This window comes from Nyctereutes procyonoides, unplaced genomic scaffold (assembly GCF_905146905.1).
Source record: "Nyctereutes procyonoides isolate TBG_1078 unplaced genomic scaffold, NYPRO_anot_genome, whole genome shotgun sequence".
NCBI lineage: Eukaryota > Metazoa > Chordata > Mammalia > Carnivora > Canidae > Nyctereutes > Nyctereutes procyonoides.
In genome coordinates, this window is record NW_026575047.1 from 8,500,264 (window position 1) to 8,526,500 (window position 26,237).

Genomic DNA, 26,237 nt, shown 5'->3' on the forward strand with positions numbered 1-26,237 from the left:
CGGATTTCAGTGCTGCCTAGGCAGCAGTTTGAAGGGACAAGCTCCTTCAGGTGGCTTGGGGAAATCACCCTGGTTTGAGGTCACTCAGAATTTTCTGGGTTGGCAGGCCCTGGTTGCTTCTCCCTTGCTGCTGGAAGAAGTAGGCAGGGCTGGCATCCCATAGGTCTTTGGGTACAAAATGTGCTGAGCTTTCTCTTGGATAGATCAGCAATTTTTACGGTAGCCGTTCTGGCATTTCCACTGGTTGGTCTTTGTTTCTTTGCGGCTGTATGTGGGCATGGATAGAGGTAGGAACTGGCAGTGAAACTCACATAGGTTATGAGTGTAGATTAAAGTAATCTGGCTCCATTTAAGGAATTTCTGCAAAAGTTTAGAGATCGTAAATGGTGAAAGTTATATTTTTGGATAATCTGTGAAATTCGTTTATCCATATTATCCCTGGTCTTGTTATCACAGGTCACTGAGGGTTGGCTATACTTGTTCCTTATCTGCCCCAAGAGGAATCAGGGAGGATTTATTATCTCTTCCCACTAAATCCCTGACCATATACGTATCAATTTGCCAAGCAGCCTCATATACGCTCCGGGACATCCTGAGAGATGGGCCTGTCATAAGAGTGTTTCATAAGTGCTTATTATTACAAATGCCACCTCACATGTGATAAGCTTTTACCTTTTTTTTCAGGGTAATTTCACAGGCATTTCATTTTTATCCACAAACTCTTCAAGGGAGGTAAAACAGGCATTAATATCCCCATCCTCTGTTGATCAGATAACTGAGCAACAGAGAAATGAACTGATTTTTCAGGAGCTCTTCTTGTCAGAGCTGGTCGGGGAACCCAGGTCCCCAGTCACCCAGCTCTGTTTGCCAAGTTTCATGTGGCGATCAGGAATTTAAAAGTTCACCCTTTTCCACTCCTGTTTTCAAGCTCCCCTAATATTACCACTTGAATGGCAACCATTAGATGAGATGGATAGGAAGGAAGCTCTTGCTTTGTTGGAACTTCTTACTGGAAAAGTCCATCAAACTGAAGCAAAGACTGGCTTATTTTAAATCTGAAAAAGAAAGGACTACTCAATTTAAGCTGAAGAGTTTGTTTTCATTAAACACTTCTGGAGGCTAGTCACTGTGATCAATGCTTCTTATACATTATCACCAGTAATGCTTGGGAGGCACTTGTGGCAGTGCCTGTTTTAAGATAAATAGGGGCCACTAAAGTGCAAGGTGTTGGAAATGACTTGGTTTGAGTACAAATACATATTCGTACAAATACATATATTCTCAAGCGATAAGTCAATTCATTTAAATAAAATTCAGTAGACATCACCCAGGATCCTCTCACCTGCTGGCCACTGAGTGAAACATGATCCCCTTCCTCAGGGAGTTCATGGTCCAATGAAAGAGAAAAACACTAATTAAAATATAGCTTGAAAGAATGGAGGGCCCCGCATAGATTAGAAATAAACCATAGGAAGGTAGACATCACAGGGCAGGAACCATGATTGTGTTATTTATGGCCACATCCCCAGAACATAGTTGCTTCTTAGAGTTGCTGAAGGAAAAAAAAAAAAAGGCGAATGAATGAACAAATCAATGTTCTAGGGAAGGATGTTGGAAAAAGAACTGAACTGTTCTAAAAGGCTTGGGAAAGGTTTCACAGGTGATGGTTGAGCTTCATATTAGAATATGTGTAGAATGTCAATGTATAAAGCTGGGACTTCCTGGAAGAGACAAGAGCTAACAAGAAAAATTCTTGCAAGTGCATGGAGCATTGGGGACGCAGAGTTGACAATCAATAGCCCTTGTGGGTGGCCTCTAGAAGGCCAGAAGGGGAGAGGGGGTAGTTTGAGAGATGGTTTGGGACAGGGAGGAAATACCAGGCGAGGGCTTCCGATTAGCTCCTGCTACAGAGAGCCATCACATATTTTTCAGTGGTAGCGCAGGCTCCAATTTGTGCTTCGGTAGAACCACCTCTTGCTTCTGTGTGTAGGAGAGATTGGAGGTGGGAAGGGCCTGGGGTCAGGCCAACCACTTACCCACTTAAGAGGTAATGAGATCCTTAATTGCTTTTTTGGCAGTAAAGGGGGAGACAGGGGGGAGTAGATTACAAAGTCGTTAGAAAGGGAGAATGGATAGGGTTTGTTGACTCACTAGATGTGGGTGGGAGGAGAGGTGAAGGTAGGGATGACTAAGGTTGCTAGTCAGGCACTTGGGTGGATACACCAAAATTGCACATTTACATCGTCTGTGGGTTTCTGAAAAACCCAAAGATTTTAAACCCTGCCAACTAGATGGAAAACTCATAAATTAGAAGTGCAATTTCAATCCCAAATTCACGAGCATTTTCTCTTACGGTTTTACTGTCTTTGGTTTCTATCAGCGTATATGAAAAAAGGGTCAAGATGATGCCTCTTTTCATTTTGTGAAAAAATCAGAGATGATAGCAATTTTTGTTTTGACATTTGAACAGTTTAGGCATGCCTCATAACTAGCTTTTCGGGCTTCAATAAGTAGTGCAGTGACCAGAAGCTCCAAAATGGGATTTAGAAATTTCCAAATGATACCCAATTAAAAAGCGTTCCAGGCAAAAAAGCAGCAAACCTTGCTTTGAAACATTCTCACAGTTCCATTTCCCTAAGATAAGGAGGGAACTGCAACACTAGGCGGATGTTAATGCTAAAAGCATTTGACTGCAGCTGTAATTATGGACAAGTAAACTATGAACCAGAATTAGGATTATTCACCATTATATCATACGACTCAGGGCATGATGGGTTCATGGGTTTCTGTCAACTGTTTTTGCTTGAGGCACACGGATAGATAGAGTGCCAGGCTTAACAAAATCCGGCGCCAGAGAATAGATTGGGAAAGTATTTGCCTTCATGAGCTACTCAAAAATGTAAAATTAGGTTTGTCTAAGGACGATTAGTTGGATGAGCTGATCACCCTGGCTCTTATCATTAGGACTGCATTGAGTAAATGAGAAACTCAGTCATAAGACCATAAGTTAGGGTGAATTTCAAAGTTAATTTGATTTCATCATTTTATTAAGGAAACTGAGGCTCAGAGAAAGTAAGAAACTTGCCCATGGTCACATAATTGGTTGTTTGTAAAACTAGAACAGAGGAGTCCAAATTGGTTTATGGAATTTTATAAAAGGTACTTAATGCACATGTGTGTGACTGCTGCTGGCATGGTTTATTATTATCACTCTTAATTGTGGTAAAAAAACATATAGCATGAGATCTATCCTCTTTTTTTTAAGATTTTATTTATTTATTCATGAAAGACACACAGAGAGAGGCAGAGACACAGGCAGAGGGAGAAGCAGGCTCCCTGCAAGGAGCCCAGTGGGGGACTCGATCCCAGGACCCTGGGATCATGCCCTGAGCCGAAGGCAGATGCTCAATCTCTGACCCTCCCAGGCGTCCCAAGATCTATCCTCTTAAAAAATTTGAAGTACACAATACAATACAGTATTTTTAACTATATGCACTCGCTGTGTGGCAGTTCTCTAGAATATTTTCATCCCGCATGACAGAAACTCTGTAGCACTGAAAAGCAACTCCACATTACCCCTTCCCTCTAGCTCCTGCCAACAGGAATTCTTCCTTTTACTTCTATGAGTTTGGCTCTGGATACCTCGTAGAAGTGGAATTATGTGGCATTTGTCTTTTGGTGAGTGGCTTATTTCACTTTGTATCATGTCTTCAAGTTTCATTCATGTTGTAATGTGTATCAGAATTTCCTTCCTTTTTAGGGACGAGTAACCTTCCATTGTAGATACGTACATTTTCTTTATCCACTCATCTGTCATCGGACACTTTGGCTGCTTTTACCTCTTGGCTAATGTGAATGATGCTGCAATGAACATGGAAATGCAAATACCTCTTCAAGACTGTTCCTTTCCAAAAAATATCCAGAAGTGGGATTTCTGGATTGTATGGTAGTTCTAGTTTTAATTTGTTTGGGAATGTCCATACTGTTTTCCATAGTGACTGCACCATTTTACATTTCCACTAACAGCGCACAAGGGTTCCGATTTCTTCACATCCTTGCCAACACTTTATATATTTATAAGGGCCATTCTAATAGATGTGAGGAGATATCTCATAGTTTTGATTTGCATTTCCCTGATGATGAGTGATGTTGAGCATCTTTTCATAAGCCTTCTGGCCATTTGTTATGTCTTCTTTAGAGACATGTCTATTCAAGTCCTTTGCCTATTTTTTAATTGAGCTATTTGACTTTTTTGCTATTGAGCTGGAGAAGCTCCTTATAAATTTTGGAGATCAATCCTTGATCAGATATGTGGTTTGCAAATATTTTCTCCTATTCCATAGGTTGCCTTTTTATTGTGTTGATTATTTCCTTCAATAACCAGAAGGCTTTTAGCTTCATGTAGCCCCATGTATCTAGATTTGCTTTTGCTGCCTGTGCTTTTGGTATTATTTTCAAACTATCATTGCCAAGGTCAATGTCATAAAGCTTCACCCCTATGTTTTCTTCTAGGAGTTTCATAGTTTCAGATCTTACATTTCCATTTTTAGTCAATTTAAAAAAATATATTTTATTTAAATTCAATTAATTAACATATAGTGTATTATTAGTTTCAGAGGTGGAGTTCAGGTATTCATCAGTTGCACAAATAACACCCAGTGCTCATTCCATCACATGCCCTCCTTAATGTCCATCACCCAGTTTCCCTATCTCCCAACACACACCCCCTCCAGCAACCCTCAACTTGTTCCCTAGAGTTAAGAACCTCTTATGGTTTGTCTTCCTCTCTGATGTTATCTTATTTTCTTTTTCCCTCTCTTTCCCTATGCTCCTCTGATTTGTTTCTTAAATGTCACATGTAAGATATCAAATGGTAATTGTTTTTCTCTGATTGACTTATTTTACTTAGCATAATACCCTCTAGTTCCATCCACGTTGTTGCAAATGGCAAGATTTCATTGTTTTAATGGCTGTGTGTGTGTATATATATATATATATATATATATATATATATAGTGTATATATGTGTATATATACATATATATGTATAATGTTATATATATGTATAATGTTATATATATATATATATATATATATATATATATATATATATATAATCACATCTTCCTTATCCATTAATCAGTTTATGGATATCTGGGCTGTTTCCATAGTTTGGCTGTTGTAGACCTTGCTGCTAGAAACATTGGGGTGTAGGTTTGGGTCACTGTTTTTATCATTTGCATAAATACCTAGTAGTGCAATTGCTAGATCATAGGGTAGTTCTATTTTCAACTTCTTGAGGAATCTCCATACAATTTTTCAGAGTGGCTGTACCAGCTTGCATTCCCAGAAACAGTGTAGGAGGGTTCCCCTTTCTCCACATCCTCACTAACATCTCTTATTTTCTGACTTGTTAATTTTAGCCATTCTGATTGGTGTGAGGTGGTATCTCATTGTGGTTTTCATCATTACTTCCTGATGGTGAGTGATGTGGAGCATTTCCTCATGTGTCTGTTGGCCATTTGTATGTCTTCTTTGGAGAAATGTCTGTTCATGTCTTCTGCCCATTTCTTGACTGGATTATTTGGTTTTGGGGAATTGAGTTTTATAAGTTCTTTATAGATCTTGGGACACTAGCCATTTATCTGATAAGACATTTGCAAATATCTTCTCCCATTCTGTAGGTTGTCTTGATTTTGTTAAGTCTTTCCTTTGTTGTGCGAAAGCTTTTTATCTTGATTAAGTCCCAATGGTTCATCTTTTTGTTTGTTTCCCTTACCTTTGGAGATGTGTCTGGCAAGAAGTTGCTGGATTGAGGACACAGAGGTTTCTGCCAGTGTTCTCCTTTAGGATTTTATGGATTCCTGTATCACTTTTAGGTCTTCCATCCATATTGAGTTTATTTTTGTATATAGTCCATTTTGAATTAACTTTTGTATGTGGTCTAAGAGTCCAATTTATTTCTTTGTGTGTGGATATCTAGTTTTGGCAATATCAATTATTAATTAATTAATATTAATTATCTTTTCTCTTTCCTCATTGTGTGTTCTTGGCACCTTTTTTGAATATCAGTTGAAGAGTATATGCAGAGGTTTATTTCTGGACTTTATTCTGGTTCATTGACCTATACATTTGTCTTTTTTTAAAAAAAATATTTATTTGAGAAAAAGACAGAGATAGAGAGAGAGAGAAAGAGAGAGAAGAGGGACAGAGGGAGAGGGAGGGAATCTCAAACAGTCTCTCTACTGAGCAGGGAGCCCGACATGGGGCTTGATTTCATGACCATGAGATCATGTCCTGAGCCAAAACCAAGAGTCAGATGCTCAATTGACTAAGCCACCCAGGTCTCCCTCCTATAGATCTGTCTTTATGCCAGTACCATAGCACTTTGATTACTGGAGCTAAACTGTACATACTAAAATGTTTTGAAGTCAGGACGTCTGAGGCCTCGGCTTTGTTTCTTTCTCAGGTTTGTTTCAGCTATTCAGAGTCCTTTGTGGTTCCATATAAATTTTAGGATTGTTTTTTCTATTTCTGCAAAAAATGCCATAGCATTTTGATAGGGTTTTCATTGAATAATCTGTAGATTATTTTGGTTAGTCTAACAAAATTTAGTGTTGCTCTCCATCAACCTGGGATGTCTTTCTATTTATTTGTGTATTTAATTTCTTCCAGCAATGTTTTATAGTTTTCAGCATAGAAGCTTTTCACCTCGATGCTTAAATTTAGTCCCAAGTATTTTATTCTTTTGATGCTATTATAAATGGGGTTATTTTTTAAATTTCCTTTTCAAATAGTTTATTGTTAGTGTATAGAAATACTGATTTCTGTGTGTTTTCTTTGTATCCAGCTACTTTGCTGATCTAAACTGTGTGTGTGTAATCTTTAGATGTGAAATATGAGATTATGTCATATGTGAATAGGGATAATTTTACTTCTTCCTTTCTGATTAGAATGTCCTTTCTTTCTATTGCTCTATTTCTCTGTTTATGAATTTAGTACTATGTTGGATAGAAGTGTTAAGAGTGGGCATCCTTAGTTTGATTCTGATTTTGGAGAAAAGGGTTTCAACCTTTTACCATTGTGTATGGACATCAGCTGTTGGATTCCTCTTTATGGACTTTGTTTTGTTGGGGTGCATTCCTTCGATACCCAATTTATTAAGAGTTTTTTTAATCATGAAAGTGTATTGGGTTTTGTCGAACGGTTCTTCTGCATCTGTTGAGATGATAATATGATTTTTATCCTTCATACTGTTAATGTAGTGTATCACATTGATTTTTCATATGTTGAACCATCTTTGAATCTTAAGGATAAATTCTACTTAGTCATAGTGTATAACCCTTTTAATATGTTGAATTTAGTTTGCTAGTATTTTGCTGGGAGATTTTACATCTAGGTTTATATAGTGGGTTTTTAAAAATCCACCCAGCTATTCTATTTCATTTGATCAAAGAGTTTAATCTATCTACACTTAGAATAATTGCTGATATGGAAGTAATTACTATTGTCACTTTGTTAATTGTTTTCTGGCTGTGTTGTAGGGATTTTTTTCATTTGCTTGTTTTGTTTTTTTTTTTTTTTGAGGGGGGGAGAGGGGTAAGGGGTGGTGGGAGAGGGAGAGGCTACATGCCCACTAAGGATCTTGATGCAGGGAGCTTGATCTCACCAACCCTGAGATTGTGACCTGAGCCAAAATTAGGAGTCAGATGCTTAACCAACACAGCCATCTAGGTGCCCCAGTATTGTAGCTTTTTTGTCACCCTTTTTTCTCTCTTGCTGTCTTCTTTTATGTTTTAATACCTTTGACAGTGACATGCTTTGATTCCTTTCTCTCTCTCTTCTTTTTGTGTGTCTTCTCTAGGTCTTTTATGCATGGTTACCGTGAAGCTTCCCTAAAACTTCTTATGGTTATAACAATATATTTTAAGCTGATAACAACTTCAATTGCTTACAAAAACTCTACTCATTCACTCCCCCTCCTACAACTTTAGAAAGATTGCTTGCTAAATGACCTCTGCCCAAAGCCTCTGCATTGCCATTCTCATCTGAGCCACTGTCTTTCTCCTGGGATCTTGCCATAGTCTCTTTGTTGGTCTTGCTTTCTGCTCTGTTCCCCTCTCCTCCTCTAACCTCCCCACATTGCCAGTTATTCTCTACACAGAGGGGTTCGTCTAACACTAAAACAGATTATATCATTCATTTCCTTGGAAGCTACCAGTGGCTTTATACCCTATTAAAAAAAAAAAAAGCCAAAGTCTTTTTAGTGGTTTACAGGTCTCTGTATAATCAGCTCCTGATTCTTCACCCCTAGGGTCATTTAATTCCACTGACACTGGTTATTTTGCTATTATGAGATCATGCCTAATATGCTTCCTTCTTAGAGCCCCTGTACTTGCTGTTTCTTCCCCCTGGGAATGGTTCTTCCCATCTCCACATGTTTGGCTTTTTCCCCTGCTGCAGATCTCAGTTCCAATATTGGCTTTTCTGGCTACCTTGTATAAAATAGAAATTTTCTATATCCTCTTTACAGCTTCAGTCTTCTCCATAGCTATTATAATTCTCTAGTCTAACATTATGATTGTTGTTAATGTTGTTATTATTTGGTAGTTAGTTCTCACAGAGAATGCAAGCTTTATGAGGCTTAGAATTTTGTTGATTATGTTACTGCTGCATCCCCAGTGCCTGGAACAGTGCCTGGCTTCCAATAAGCATTTAACCACTCAATAAATATTTGTTGAGTAAATGAATCAAAGTGCTAACCCATGAGTGTGTTTGATATAAACTGAGGGAACTCAGGGGTAAGCGGTTGGGTCACAGGATTCCAAATAGTAAGAATTGTAGTTGATTTTAATTGAAGTTAACGTTCCCCTCTTACTACTTGCAATCTGTGTGGAGTCTGGAGAAGAGGAAGCATGGTGAATGGCTTCAAGTGTTTGAAGGACTAGTTGGTAGAAGAAGTGAAGTTATTCCATAGATTCCAAAGACCTCAATTCACAAGAAAGGAGCTACAGGGAGACATGTTTCTTATGTGAAAGGAAGAGAGGACTCTTTAGCTATTTGTACTTTCATGGAATGGACCACTTTTCTATAGGTAGTGAGTTCCCCATGATCAGAGAAACTCAAGCAGAGGCTGGATGAATAGTTTGTGGGAGTTGGAGGTAAGATCCATATTCTCTGAGGTTTCTTTAAACCTTGAAATTCTAGGATTTTACAAACATGGGAGGGCATAGCAAGAGTGTCTCTAACAAAGATTATCACAGTATGATGGCTATTTATATTATCTACTATAATAATTTTTCATAGCTGGAGAGTATTTTATTACATGAAAAAAATAGCAAATATCTTATATTGGATGTTTTAGTTTTCCCCCATTATAAAACAACATTAGTCCTGGTTGGCCCTTGCCCTGGATGGACATTCTGACAACAGTAGTCTGGTGGACTCTCAAGGACAGATCCTCAGAACAGGCACAGGCTCAGGCAAAGCTGAGAGTGGGCCTTTAAAAGTCTTCCTTTTCTGATCAAACCCTTTCTCTGTATTGAATATTGCACATCCAATGGGTAAGTCCCAAATCTACTGTGATGGAATAATAAGGAGAGGAAGATTTTGGAGCCCTGAATTTTTCCCATATCTCCTATGTGGAGATGATCACTGGGTTTTATTTTGTTTTGTTGTTGTCAAAATGAAGATTCTAATATAGTAGGTCTGGTATGGGGTCTGAGTTTTGGTATTTCTAACAAGCTGTTGAGGGAAGCTGACCATTTTGTGAATAGCAAGGTCCTAATTCATATTCCTTAAGGGGCCATCTATGAAATTGCCTCCTGTTGAAGTCAGAGGCAAAAATCTCATCCCAAGCCTAAAAACATTCTGAATCATTATAATGTTTACTGTGCATCAAGAAAAGCAATGACAAGTGCTTACTAATGAAAATAAGCTGTTGAAAGGAACTGCCAATTAGATAGAAACAATTCAGCTTGCATCTCACTATTAAGGACAAAATTAATCATGCATGGTATTTCCAATAAAAAAGTGCTTTAAGTAAATTATTCAGTATTTATATTTTGTAGTGGTGAATGCTTAATAAAAAATTGGTGAAAGTGGATAGTTATAGTATATTACTGGCATCACCCAGAATCTAGCACAGTTCTGTGAGTCTTGGTGCATGAAAATCTGACCCTCCTCTGGAGGGGAGAGATTTTCATTATGTTTTCTCTGTGGCTTTCCGAAGTATAGCTGAGCTATTTGCAATTACTCCAATCAGTCTCTTTGCTTGTTAAAAGTGTATTCTTTCAGGGAATCCTGTGATCACCTCTTTTATAGTGGTGAATCACAATATATGGTAATTGCCTTTCTATTTGTCTGTTTCTTCCTCTTTGTCTTGGAAATGAAAGGGGCAATAGCCCGCTCACAGCACAGGGCAAATATCAGGAAATGATATACGTATCTTTTAGACTGAAAAAATGAAACTCAATTTTGGAAGAAGCTCCATCTGAGAGCCCCAATCCCGCCATTGGTTGCCCTATGGAATCTGTCTAAAGCTTCTCCACTTACCATTCTTCCTGCACCTGCTCTGGGGTTGCCTCTAATACAAAAGGCCTAAGTCATTGCCTTCGTATCTCATGTGGGCATCAAAAGAGAATATATATTAAAATACATTGAAGAACTGAAAGATGAATCTGAGAAAGACAATGACTATCTTTGGGATAGGTGTGTGTGTGTGTGTGTGTGTGCGCGCGCATGGGAAAATACTAGAAAAGTCTCTGTAATTAAAACACTATGTAACTGCACAAGTTCAAGAAACAGACTTAAATATAGAGAGAATGGATATTTATTGGGTGGTTCAGAAAAAAATGACTGTTTGATACAACAACTAGGTTAAATCTGCCTTTTGCATTAAACACTAAAGTAAACAAACAAACTGAATGACTTACCTAAGGGAATATTAATAGATGAAACAAGAAAATATCTAAAAGAAAATATAAGTAAATGTATTTTTGATGTTGGTGTAGGGAAGGCATTTTTTTTTTAAAGAAAGAAATCAAAAGGAAAGAGGGATATTGAATTGATTATTGAATTAAAGAAATTTGAAACAGAGTCTCATGTTTGAGGCAGTGCTGGTGATATTTCTAGAGTTGATAAACATGTGAGAAATAGATGCTCTCCTCTCATCTCAGGAGAGGTGGATTGTTGGGTGGATTGAGAAATGTACTTACATTGCTGGAGTGCAGTTTGACCAAAATAGATAGATAGACTTGAAGGTTTACATACTTTTTGACATATAAATTTAATTTCTAGAAACTGATCTTGAGAAAATTATTACAGAGATAGGTAAAGACTTATTTTTTTAAGAAAATAATTAAAAGCAATTTAGTATTTAACAATAAGGGCTGATTTAGAAAGCATCATGCAGCCATGTGTTGGAATACTATATGGCCATTAAAATGATAGAGAAGAATATTTAATAATAAGGAGAAATGTTGATAATACATTATAACAAAAAGTAGTAGATCAAAAAGCTGTTTAGAAAGTAGGGTTCTTTTGCTCATTTTCCATTTAGATAGCTTGTCCATTGATATAAGTGGGGTGTTGAAGTCCCCTACTATTATTGTATTATTATCAATTAGTTCCTTAATGATTATTATTAATTGTTTTATACATTTGTGTAATCCCATGTGGGGTGCATAAATATTTACAATGGTTATGTCTTCTTGTTGGATTGTTCCCTTTATAATTATATAATGCTCTTCTTTATCTCTTTTTTACAGTCTTTGTTTTAAAGTCTAGTTTTCATGGCTACTCCTGATTTCTTTTGACATCATTTGTGTGATAAATTTTTCTCCACACCCTCACTTTCAAATGAGTTTCTCATATAGGTGGGTGTTTTTTTTTTTTTTTATATATATAAATTAATTTTTATTGGTGTTCAATTTACCAACATACAGAATAACACCCAGTGCTCATCCCGTCAAGTGTCCCCCTCAGTGCCCGTCACCCATTCACCCCCACCCCCCGCCCTCCTCCCCCTCCACCACCCCTAGTTCATTTCCCAGAGTTAGAAGTCTTTATGTTTTGTCTCCCTTTCTGATATTTCTCACACATTTCTTCTCCCTTCCCTTATATTCCCTTTCACTATTATTCATATTCCCCAAATGAATGAGAACATACACTGTTTGTCCTTCTCCGGTTACTGTGGCCAAGTTCAAAAAGGGTGTTGCCTGAGTTCTCCTCTGGGATTTTGATGGAATCTTGTCTCACATTTAGATCTTTCATCTATTTTGAGTTTATCTTTGTGTATGTTGCAAGAGAGTGGTCCAGTTTCATTCTTCTGCATGTGGATGTCCAATTTTCCCAGCACCATTTATTGAAGAGACTGTCTTTCTTCCAGTGGATCGTCTTTCCTCCTTTATCGTATATTAGTTGACCATAAAGTTCAGGGTCCACTTCTGGGTTCTCTATTCTGTTCCATTGATCTATATGTCTGTTTTTGTGCCAGTACCACACTGTCTTGATGAACACAGCTTTGTAGTACAACCTGAAATCTGGCATTGTGATGCCCCCAGATATGGTTTTCTTTTTTAAAATTCCCCTGGCTGTTCGGGGTCTTTTCTGATTCCACACAAATCTTAAAATAACTTGTTCTAAGTCTCTGAAGAAAGTCCATGGTATTTTGATAGGGATTGCATTAAACGTGTAAATTGCCCTGGGTAAAATTGACATTTTCACAATATTAATTCTGCCAATCCATGAGCGTGGAATATTTTTCCATCTCTTTGTGTCTTCCTCAATTTCTTTCAGAAGTGTTCTATAGTTTTTAGGATATATTTTGAGAACCATTTGAATGGTAAATGGTTCTCCAACCTTTTATTTTCAGGTTGTAGGTGTCTTTCTGTCTAAAATGAGTCTCTTGTAGAGAGCAAATAGATGGGTCCTGTTTTTTTTATCCAGTCTGAAACCTTGCGCCTTTTGATGGGGTCATTAAGCCCATTCACGTTCAGAGTTACTATTGACAGATATGAGTTTAGTGTCATCATGATATCTATTTAGTCCTTGTTTTTGTGGATTGTTCCACTGAACTTCTTCTTAAAGGGGAATTTTAAGAGTCCCCCTTAAAATTTCTTGCAGAGCTGGTTTGGAGGTCACATATTCTTTCAGTTCCTGCCTGTCTTGGAAGCTCTTTATCTCTCCTTCCATTTTGAATGAGAGCCTTGCTGGATAAAGTATTCTTGGTTGCATGTTCTTCTCATTTAGGACCCTGAATATATCCTGCCAGCCCTTTCTGGCCTGCCAGGTCTCTGTGGAGAGGTCTGCCGTTACCCTAATATTCCTCCCCATGAAAGTCAGGGACTTCTTGTCTCTTGCTGCTTTAAGGATCTTCTCTTTATCTTTGGAATTTGCAAGCTTCACTATTAGATGTCGAGGTGTTGAACGGTTTTTATTGATTTTAGGGGGTGATCTCTCTATTTCCTGGATCTGAATGCCTGTTTCCCTTCCCAGATTGGGAAAGTTTTCAGCTAGGATTTGTTCAAATACATATTCTGGCCCTCTGTCCCTTTCGGCGCCCTCGGGAACCCCAATTAAACGTAGGTTTTTCTTCCTTAGAGTGTCATTTATTTCCCTTAATCTGTCTTCATGGTTCTTTAATTGTTTATCTCTTTTTTCCTCAGTTTCCCTCTTTGCCATTAACTTGTCTTCTATGTCACTCACTCGTTCTTCCACCTCGTTAACCCTCGTCGTTAGGACTTCTAGTTTGGATTGCATCTCATTCAATTGATTTTTAATTTCTGCCTGATTGGATCTAAATTCTGCAGTCATGAAGTCTCGTGAGGCCTTAATGCTTTTTTCTAGAGCCACCAGTAGCTGTATAATGGTGCTTCTGAATTGGCTTTCTGACATTGAAGTGTAATCCAGATTTTGTAACTCTGTGGGAAAGAGGGCTGTTTCTGATTCTTTCTTTTGAAGTGAGGTTTTCCTTCTAGTCATTTTGCTCAGTGCAGAGTGGCCAAAAACAAGTTGTATTGGAACACGGGGGAGTATCACTGGTCCGTCCAGCTGGTCTTCTGGGGGAGGGGCCTGTTGCGCTGATTTTCAGGTGTTAGCACTTGGGGGAGCTGCTCTGCCCCTGCCTGCTGCCGGGCTCAGCGGGGGTTGTTTACCCCGTGGGGCCCCAGGAGGAACAGTCGCAGTTGCTATGGCAACTCTGGAAGCCTGGATTCAGCCTCCGCAGGAACTACGGGGCTCGGGGCTCTCGGTTCTCTGTCCGCAGGGCCTTGGAGGCTCCGGGGCGGGGCCGCTGATGTGCTCAGCTCGGGGCAGGAGCGTCCTCGCTGTCCTGGGCCCTCCCGGCCTCTGCCTGTCCCGGGGGAGGCCGGATCCTGGGCTGTGTCCCGGCGCCCTGTGCTCCGGGGCCTGCGCTGTTGGATTCGGGCTCCCGGTGGCGCAGCCCCCTCCGCGGGGTGTTGTTTTTTTAATCAATTCTAACACCCTATATCTTTTGATTGGTGCATTTGATCCATTTACATTCCAAGTAATTATTCATAGATACGTATTATTGCCATCTTATTATTTGTTTGGTTATTATTTGTGAAATTTTTATCTGACCTTTTCTTGCCTTTGTTCATTTTTGGTCTCTCCTTTGCATTTGAAGAGTCCTCTTTAATATTTCTTGCAGGGCTGGTCTAGTGGTCACAAGCTCCTTTAGTTTTTGTTCACCTAGAAAACTCTTTATCTTTCCTTCTATTCTGAGTGACAGTCTTGCTGGATAGAATACTCTTGCTTGCAGATTTTTCCCATTCAGCATATTGAATATAACACGCCACTCCATTCTGACTTGTCAAATTTCTGTTGAGAAATCTCTAGCTAGCCTTATGGGTTCTCCCTTGTAAGTTAAGGATTACTTTTGTCTTGCTTCTAAGATTTTTTTTCTTTGTCACTATACTTTGAAAATTTAATTACAATATGTCTAAATGGGTAGGATTTATACCCTAAATTAATAGTGGTTATCTCTCAGTTTAGGGAGTAAACTATCTCTCAGTTTAGGGATTTTAAATTTCCATTGATGCTTTTGATATTTTCATATTTTCTTCAATAAACATAGTTTACCTTTGGATAAAAAAAAGTGTTAATAAGAGAAAAAACTCTTACAGATAAAAGCATTTTTGTCATTATTAAAAATGAAAAGATGCCAATATTAACAATTGCACTAATTAATTAGTAATCATGCTTACTAAGTCATGTTGTCAACTATTCTTTTTCTCTGTTAAATTAGGTTTTGAGATTTTTTAAACAAAATTACATGAAGAAACATATCGAACAGTACTTGAGTAGTACAGAAAAAAATGTCTTTTAGTGAGGATAGGACAAGGTATGCTGTGATGACAAATGACCCTAAACCTCTGGGTCTAGAATATAAAGACTTATTTCTCATTCAAGATACATTCATACTATGCATCTTTGGATGGAAGGAAGAGTGGAATATCTGCCCATCTTAGTCTCTTACAGATCTCTATGTTGGCTGTTTAAGCCACAGTGACATAGTCTCAATCAGAATGAAGGAGAATCTCATATGTCTCAGAAGTGACATATAGTTTTGCTTGCAACTCATTGACCAGAACTAGCTTCCCCAATCACAAGTGGCCAGGAAAAAGGAGAGTCAGGAATATTTGAAAAACAGCATTCATGACTTCCACCCTCTTCTTTCCTGATCTGGGAAGGTGGGCTGAGAACTAAAATCTGAAGACTAGGATGGTCATGAACAGGCAATTACCATGTTCCAAGCTGAAAGAATTAACATGAGCAAAAGAACATGGATGAGACAGAGAAAATACTGAGCACATTTTGAGAGGAGCTTAAAGAATGTCCTGCATTTCTCTTTTCCCACTGTGATTAACATGTAATTCTAAAAGTTGTTCTTTGATAATGTGAAATGATTCTGCGATTACAATTAAAAATCATAGTTTTTTATTGGTTTGTTTCTGGGTTGGTTTTATTTTATTTATTTTTTTTTGTATTTTGAAAGATACCCCTTTTCCCCTGTCCACCAGTGGGTTAGATAGCTTTTAATCTAGTAGCCATTCAATTAACTCTCTCCATTGAAGAATAAACACAAATACAAATCTTGCCTCTATCATTAGCTGGGTGACTGATATTTTCTTCTGAGGGCAGCCCCAGTGGCTTGGCGGTTTAGCGCTGCCTTCAGCCCAGCGTGTGGTCCTGGAGACCCAGGATCGAGTCCTACATAAGGCTCCCTGCGTGGAGCCTGCTTCTCCCTCTGCCTGTGTCTCTGCCTCTCTCTCTGTCTCTCTCTGTGTGCCTCTCATGAATAAATAAATAACATCTTTAAAAAAAAGATATTTTCTTCTGTAATAAGATTAAACAAGGTATTTTCCAATATTCCTTTCAGCTCTGAAATTCTGATCCCCAAATGACTGTGTTCTATATCTAGTAAGAAAATATCCCAGATTTTTGCATCTAACCTGTGATTCAGAATTAGGTAAAATGCATCTACTGGTAAGTTAGAAAATGAAAGGTTTTGATGTATCTTATGATATGTAGCTTTTCCTCTAGTTTTCTAGTTTCTTCATCTCTAAAGTTAAGGTTTTTTGATTTCTGGGCCACTACAGCCCTTTATAAATTAAAAATTCTACATGCCATGCATAAGTAGTAAGAGCTAACTTGGATTTTATACCTTTTGTGAGATTCAGACTTTTTCAAGTTATTTCTTAGGATTATCCATTTGTTATGGGCTGAATTGTGTCACCCCCACCCCCCTAGATTCATATGTTGAAGCCCTAACCCCTAGTATATTAGAATGTAACAGTATTTAGAGAGAAGGTCTTTAAAGTAGTAATTGAATTAAAATGGGTATGTTAAGGTGAACCCTAATCCAATATGACTGGGGTCTTTAATAACAAGAGATGGCAGGAGGGACAGAGAAGGAAAGAGAGGGAGAGTGTGAGCAAGAAAATACATGGACCCATAAAGAAATGACCATGTGAACACACAGTGAGGTGACCATCTGCAAGTGAAGGAAAGAGGCCTCAATAAAAACCAAACCTGCTGACACCTTGATCTTGGACCTCTAGCCTCCCAAACTGGGAGGAAATAAATTTTTATTATTTAAGCCAATCTGTGAATATTGTTATGGCAGCCCTAGCAAACTAATACATCATGTACTAGAAAACCCTATGAGTTTGGCACCATTTTCTTATCTGCCCTTAGAGGTGAAGGCACTGAGTTTTGTGAAGTGAAGTGACTTGCCAAATTGATGTAGTTAGCTCATGTTCCTAACTACTATATCTAAATTGAAACAATGAAAGTCAAAGTGAAGTAAGAAAGTACGTATTTCCACTTAATAATAGTTAGCATTTGTTGGACATTTGGCAGCATAATTGTATACACTATAAGTGTGTGTTTGTCATAACAATTATCATTGACTATTGCTGTGTAACAGCTTATCACAAAACACAGTTGCTTAAAACAATAAACATTTATCGTCTCACAGTTTCCTTTGGTTCAGCAATCTAGTCACATGTTGGCTGAATGTCTCCTACAGTCTGTCACCAGGCACATTAGGAGTGTCAACTGGGACTATACTCCTCAGTCTTGACTGAGTTCAAGCTTATTTAAGTGATTGTGGAAGGGATTTAATTCCTTGAAGATTATTGTATTGAGAGTCTAAGGTCCTTGTTGAGTGCTGGCCAAAGGCCTCCCTGAGTTCTTTGCTGTGTGTACCTCTCCAAATAGCAGATGGCAGCTGGCTTCCATCAGAACAAGTGAGAACAGGGAAGAGGGAGAGAGAGAAGTCTTAGCTTTCATGTAACCCAATCTCACAAGTGACATCTTACCACTTTGTCATATTCAATTCAGCAGGTCTGGCCCACCCTCAAGGGGACGGGGTTACACAAGAGTGTGATTACCAGAAAGTGGAGGTAGTGGTTGCCTGCCGTGAATGAGCAAACAGAGGCGTAGAGATGGTAAACAAGTTGCTCAAAGTCACACAGCTAGTAATGGCTGGCTCAGGATTTGAACCCAACTAGTTAACTTCATGGTCTGTGTTTTTAGCTTTATCTTTATGAGTAGTGCTCATGCATAGCAGATAAAAAAGTTATCAACAAATATGTCTTAAGACCTCTTTAGAGATCACAGGCCAAATCCAAAGTCATGTGGTACCATCCCAAAGTCAGTTACAGCGTTTGGAGGACTGAGCAGTCCATTATTTATGTCAGGGTCAGCAAAACATCTTTTGTAAGGAGCCGTGTAGTATTTTAGACATTGTGGGCCATATAGTTTCTGTTGCAACTCTTCAATTGCTGCTGTGACATAAAAACCACTGTAGATATTAGTTAAATGAGTGGGCATGGCTGTGTCCTAATACGATTTTATTTACAATAATAGACAATAGGCTGGATTTAGTCTGCACACTATCAGGTGCTAACTCCTGGTCTGAATCACTGTGGACACAAGATGGACCAAGGAACCTTTAACATTGTAAAAACTCTGTTGAGATCTCAGGAATCACTGAATCAAAAGATGGTTCAGAGCTATTCTGAAGAAGCAGAAATAGAAAAAGCTGATGTGAATTTCCATGGTCTCTATGCAAAGACACCCCTGGAGTACATTCAGCCGTCACCATTCCTTGTGCCTTGAATGACTTGTTTGAACCTGGTGAAAGGAACACTTCCTTGCATTTGTCTTTGGGCTTTTATTCTGTTTTATTCTGGCTAATTATTCGTCTTTCTGAGTCCTTTTCCCTTCTTATCAACTTCCTGATCCTAAGTCCAGTATTTTTCAGGTTGTTAACAACTTCACATAATTCCAAGTCTTCCTTTGTAGTTCCCATTATGCTGTCTCAGGTCAAGGGGCTCCATGGCCCCTGGGAATCCCATAAACTTATTAGTTCCCTCATTCCTGAACATAAATATTTGTGAACTCCAGGAGAATCCCTGGGCAGGGACTCATCATAGAACTTCACTACCATTAAGTGTTGGCCCTAGATTCTAGTAAGTTCTAATTTTGGAAATTCTCTTTGTTGCCACAGACAGGATACAGGAAGTAAGGGGGCAGAGTTCTTTGCCTCATCAGGGGAGCAGATCCAAGAACGTGAAGTTTCCTGAAGTCAACAGCAACCTGGTAACAATGTATAGTCTTAAAAATGATTCCCACTAGACTTTCAAAATGTAGTTTAAAATGTGAAATACTTATATCAGGATCTCATCAAATAGCCAACCAGTAATTCTATTTTTAGTATGCTTTCTTTCCCCCCTGGAGAAAATTATCTGTTAGGAAAAAAAAAATAGAAATAGTTGCAGCCTCTGCCTCAATCTTTATATTCTATTGCTAGTAACAGCTTCAGTAGTGATCTAACCAGCAGTTCCCTAGCCCTTTGCCTAGGGCATCGTTAGTCTTTTATACATATTTATTTTATTTTATTTTGTGTCTTGGACCTTCTGACACTCAATAATATAATTTACCTTGATTTTACTGCAGATGGGACTCTCCCTGAGTCAATTTAAAAAATTAATGCATTTAATTTTAGCAGAAGTGTGCAACAAGACACCAGGTGACTCAGCTAAGGAAAAGAAGAGTTCCTAATTACACTTCTAAATCAAGTTGTGCTCTGAGTGCCCCTCTGGGGTTAAATCCTGCAGAAGTCTAGGGTAATTGAGGATTGCTGACTCAGTTTTCCCAAACTGTAAAACGGAGGGTGGGGGGGGGGTGATCTGTATTCAACACAACCTAAGGTTTCTAAATATTCAAAATTAATATTCACTACTCTTCCTAAAGTGTAGTGTTTAGAGATGCTTAGCGATGAATGAATCTCTTTTTTTCTCCCCTTAGACAGTTTTCTGAATTCCATTTGGCATCACCTGCTGTTTTATTACACATTTTCTTATAATTGCTTTTGTGAAATCCCGGTTTGTGGGATAAAGAAAAAAATGACTAGTCATCTCTCAAGAGGTAGAATCCAGGATGTACCCCAGAATTATTTTTAGGATTATTTAAAAATGGAAGAACTGCATGCCTTTCTTTTTTCTTATAACAATGCTTTCTCATTAGAATGGATTTATTTATCACATTTCTTCTTATGTTAGTTTTAGTTTGTGACATGAGAATGAATTAGAGACCTTTTCAGAGGGACTTTTTAAAATGAGTAGATGATGCTTTCTCCCCTGTGCTATTTGTTAGTGTCACAAGGATGAAGAAAACAATTTTAGAATGATTTTTCTGAGATACAGTCTTTGGAAGAATGTGGATCATACTGTCAACAGGCCAGTAATTTCCAAATTTCAAGGAGGAAACTGTTTAATTGAGATAAAGCCTTGACTTGATCTATTTGGTGTAGATGGTGATTTAGAGGCTGTTGACTTGGTTGAAGAAGTGTCTCAAAGCTTTCTGCCCACTTGTTTGAAACAAGTTTAATTGGAACTATTGGAATCTTTGAATTCTGTAGTCCTCGGCAGGGAAATCAAAGAATGAATTCAGAAATGGATGTGAATTGATCATCAATGTTCTGAACTAACAAAGTAAAAAAAAAAAAAAAAAGGTTTTACCCAAAGGTTTCAAAGCATATACTGACTTGAAAAGCAGTACTGAATAAGTAATCAACATTGTTTTGTAGGAAATTGAGAATGCAACACAGAGATCATATGGAATTTTCTAAACAGGAGCCTCAAGAGTGGTTGAAATTGGAGTTCAAGAAGGGAAGACAATAATAGATCTTATATCACTAGAGGTTCACTGTGATAAAAAAAAAAACAAACAAACCCAAAACAAAGACAAAATGATGAGAACTGAAAAGGTACAAAAAGAAGTTTAATCCATTATGGCTTGATGCCCAGATTGCAGTCTATGGACCAGCACCATCAACATCACGTGGGAGCTTATCAGAGAGGCAGAGTCTTGGGTCTCACCTGAGACCTACTTCAGTTGACATAGATCCTGGGGTGATTTATGTGAAAGTTCAGGTTTGAGAAGCACTGCTTTAAGGTAAAACACTGAAGATTTTCCCTTTACCAGTAATACTCTGATAGTGAAGGATTCCACTTCCAGCCCCATGCTTGGAACCACATTATTTGGCTCTATGTTGAATGATACTTGCATAAGCATAATCACGAAAATGCTGTTTTATAATTTTCAGTGTGTGCATTAATATATAGGCAAAGCCTGCTACACTTGGGATTAGAATTATAGAACATAATGTCAAGGTGATAAAACTTGGCAAGTTAAAATAACACCAAAAACCCAAAAATAAAGGATAGAAAAGGAAAGATAAATGAAAAAAAAGAAAAGAGTAAGTAAAGGGAATAATTTTCTTATATTTTATAGCAAGGAATCAACAGAAACTTGTTAAATTGGAAAATCCAGGAAACAGAATTTGTCATATTTCAAGTCATAAAAGAAATCAATATAACAATATAATTAATAAAATTTGGGAAATGAGGCAGGGAGAGAAAGGGGAAGGTAGTGTAAACGAACCAAATTCTTTATCCTTCACAGCAAGGAGCTAACGGGTGCTATCCAGGGTTGGTAAATCACAAAATAAAGGCAGTTGCATGTAGCAAGTATAGATGACATTAGAAAAACCCAGTTGTATGAGAAATGTCATAGTACTTTATTCCTTCAAGTCTAGTTAAATAAAACTCTAGACTCTACCCTGCCAATTTGGCAAGAATTCAATTAGAGATTAGCCTCCCCACCTACACTATGTAGCTTTATGTTAGGTGGAGCCCACCTCCTCTTTCCCTGGGATACATGGCTAGATGGTGTTTCCCAGGCCACTTAGCAAATGGTCATGACTGTGTCCCTGAGTTTTGACTATTGGAACATGAATGCCAGTTCCCTTTTTTCCTCTTCCCTCCCTACTGATTGAATCACGAGGCTACTGAGGTCCAAGGTGAGAGTAGACCCATAAGAGAGAAGGAGCCTGGATCCTTGAGCGATCATATGGAATGCTCACTGGAGCTTCCAGAAAGACTTTACTTGAGCAAGAAAATAATAAAATTCTCTATTTTTTCAACTTTTAAAAAGGTTTTATTTATTTGGGAGAGAGAGAGTGAGAAAGTGAAAGCACAAGTTGGGAGAGGGATAAAGGTGAGGGAGAACCAGATTCCCTGCTGAAGAGGAAGCCTGATGCAGGGCTTTATCTCAGGACCCTGGGATCATGACCTGAGGTGAAGACACATGCTTAACCTACTGAGCCACCCAGGTAATCCAGAAATAATAAACTTCTTTTTTTGGCTTCAGAAATAATAAAATTCTTTTATCATTACATTTGCCTATTTGAATAACACAAACATCATGGGGCTTTTACACAAAGTTGAATTTTTGAGGAGTTAAGTCACACAAGTCATCATGGTCCCTCGATGTCAGGCATTTCACTGTTTTCATGCCAGGCTAGGGTATAGACATTTTTGCTGAGGCTGAGAAACCCAGGGACTGGGATCTAATCTACAAAGGGAAAACCTGAGAACAAATTGCTACCCTGGGAGTCCAGATAGAAAACAGAGGGAGAATGTACCTTTCACTCTGTGCTCTATTGCATGCATTTAAAAAAAAATCAGGTCCATATGGTATTTTAAATTTTTTTTAAAGATTTTATTTATTTATTCATGAGAGACACAGAGAGAGGCAGAGACACAGGCAGAGAGCCTGGAGGGATCCTGATGAGGCACTCAGTCCCCAGACCCCGGGATCACGACCTGAGCCAAAGGCAGTTTCTCAACCACTGAGCCACCCAGGCACCCCAAGTGCATATGATGTTTTATGGGATTATCATTAAAAATACTTCTCTTGTCCCTAGTCCCTGTAATTCTTTGAAGTTTAAAGAAATCCAACAACAAGGGCATAGATTTGTGAGCTGTAAATGGAAACGAAGTGTTGAAATTCTGATTTTTAGCTTAAAGTTTTCTCCTGGAGGAAACTCAACAACTAATAACAAGGGTTGAATAACCAAATTGCAATTTATAGAATAATTGTGCAAGAAAGGTCTCATCTCGACTTCGCGGAGCATCGGCCTCCTACTCAGTCTGATGGTCATGCCACTCCTTGCCTCACCTCTCCTAGAGTTGCCATGAGGATCCAATTCAATTAAATTTACAGAGCATTTACTTAGAACTTAACAAGAAAGTGGCGTGAAAATAGAGACACAGAAATAAAAACCATACTTCTCACGTAGAGCATAATCTCTCGTGGATGGGGTAGGAAGACACATATAAAAACAAATAAGTGTTAAGTATCTAAAAGAATTTTGAAAACTGTGAAATATGATTGTAAGATGCTAGTAATTTTCTCTAACATCATCTGGCTGCAGACTTTCTAGTTGTTAAGGACGTAGACATATATTCTTAATCCTGGGTCCAGGTAAATCTCCTAGATCGTAATCAGTTGTAAAACAAAAGTTGCTGCAATTCTGGTTGCTCCCAGAAAGAACAAATAGTTCGGGAATGAAATTCTCTTGAGGATGAAGGGAGAAATGTGTTAGTCACATTTTTAGAATCCGTGTGTTCAAAGCACCTGCCACCTTGTCCCCCTCCCTTCTACTCAGTTCAGAATCAGTTTTTCTTCCTTTTCATTTAGGGGAAAGATTTAATCTTGAAACTGTGTTCTCATTTACTCACTGAAAGAGACGGGAAAAAAGACATCACCCCTTTGCCCTTTTAGTCTTCATGTACATTAATTTATTCGATGTCATTCAAAACGAGGTTGGGAATGCAAGAGGATACAAGATGGAGTTGGACGGTGAGGGGCTCTAGGTGCTGTGTTGAGTAACAAAAACTTCTTTGTTAGGGACATTCAAAGGGTATTCTTAGAGAGTTGCAAAGTTCTGACCCCAGTAGACCCCAAGAGAAGTGACTTAAAGTCTACAGGTATGGATTTCCTCTCACTATCCACACCCCAGGGCAGCTTGTTCTGTGATCACTTAGGGTCTGAGCTCTTGCTAAGCCATTTCTTTTTCATCCCCTGAGAATTGCCTTCTGCATGCTTGTAGCCACATAACCATTGCTGCCTTCTGAATTCCAGGGCAAAGGGGGGAAGCGTACCATTGTCTAAAGTCTCAGACATGGGAGTCGCATATGTCACTGCTACTCACTTTCCATCAAGAATAACAAGACCTTGTGGTCACAGCTAAGTGCAGCCTGGCCGGATAACCAAGACCTGGCCACAATTCTTTTCTTAGGTGTGACTGTGGTGGATGTCACCAGTTGGTCAACTGATTGATAAGCCCAAGATGAGACTTGAGGGCCATCTCATTTATTTGAGGTGGCAGGTAAAGATCCACAGATGGCACCTGCCCAATGATGCCATCTTCAACCCAATGGAAGAAAGAGGCTACCAAAAGGCTATTCTATTCTGTTAGTGGGATAGGTGGGAATTTATAGCCCTTGTGAGACAGAAGGGGAAGATTCAAGACCCTAAGGCAAGAGGTTGGGAAATGATCCAGTGTGCCATTCTTCCCACTGCCAGAAAAGAGCCAGTAATAGTTGTATAATACATTTGTACCATCACAATTTGTAGGGGAGGACTGTCTGTGAAAGTCACAAGAGCAGATTTATTTATTTATTTATTTATTTATTTATTTATTTATTTATTTATTTATAAAAACATTCATTATCTTCCTTTCTCCCTTCTAATGGTGAACCAAAAGAGTGGTGGTGGTTGGTGGTTAGAAGCCTGCTGTAGTGGGCAGGAGTTTTTTGTTTTGTTTTGTTTTGTTTTGCTGATATTGTTCAGAATAGCTGTCCCATGGTAATAATGTAAAGCTGACTAACTTTTAGCCAGTGTTTTTTTTTTTGTTTGTTTGTTTTTTGTTTACTGTTTTAAAATTCTCTGTAGCTAACGCACCAGGTTTTGTTTGTACCAGAGCAGGCTTCTCACCTCTCCCCTACTCCTTGGCATGCCATTCATTTCGTCCTCCTTCCTTCTTGTTTTCCCAGTCTCCTTTCTTGACAACAAAGCTCTTTGAAGATTGATCTATTCTCACCATCTCCTTCTTTTCTTTTCCCATTATTTTTTCCTAAAGCCCCACTGGTCAGACTTTTGCTCCAACCAATTCATCCAATTAGGTCTTGTCAAGATCACCAATGACCTCAATGTTGCTAGATCTGATTGTCAATTCTCAGCTCCTGTCTTACTTGACTTATCAGCTTTTGTCATGCATGTTCATTTCTTCCTCTTGGAAACTCTTGCTTCTCTTGGCTTCCATGACACTGCCCATCCCTGGGAAGACCTAGGTGGGTTCTCTTTAACATCTTTTTTTTTTTTCTGATTTCTGCATGTTGGATTATTCCAGGACACAGTTCTTGATCCTTTTTTTTCCCTCTATCTATATTCACTTTCTTGGTGATCTTATCCAGTCTCAGGACTTTCAATATCATGTATAATCTGGAAACTCCTAAGTTTGTATCACCAACCGAGACTTCTCCTGGTACTCTAGATTCATGCATCCAAGTCTTCCACTTCCATCTTCATTGAATAGACACTTCAGACATTACCTGTTCACACCTGACTCATCTTCCCTCTACAATTGTTCCATTGACATCTGAGTTAATGGCAACTCTAATTGCTCAGGTCAACATTATAAAGAATCATCGGTGGCTCCTTTTTTTCCTCTTCTATACTCATACCTAGCTGTTTGGAAAATTCTGGAGGATCTTTTCTGAAAATGCACCAGAAATATGACAATTATTACCGTCTGTCATTACCAAAGCAGTATTATCTTTCACCTTTTGGCAATAAGTTATAGTGGCCTTCTAGATGATTTCTAGATCCCATTCTTTTTTCCTACATTTGCTATACACAGAAGTGAGGGGGTGGAGTCAGACCAAATCAATCTTTTGCTCAAAACCTTCCCTTGATTTTCCTTTTTACTCAATAGAATTGCCAAAACTCTACAAGCTGTCTCTCACCATACCCTTCCAATCTCATTTCCTAAATTGTTTTTCCTCTGTCACCATTTCAACCATGTTTTTTTCCACTGCTCCAAGCACCTGCATTGGCTGTTCTCATTCACATCAGCAGTCCTCCTTCAGACATCTGCCTGACTTGCTTGCCCAACTTTTCAAGACTTTGCTCAAATATCATCTCAGTGAAGCCTTTCATGGTCACACTATAAAAAAATGACATTTCTCATCTTATTTGCTTGTAAAGAATTTTTCACCTTTCCGTATAGTACTTTTATATTTATTGTATCTTTCTTCCACTAGAATGTAAGCTCTGGGAGGGCAGGGATTTTTGAG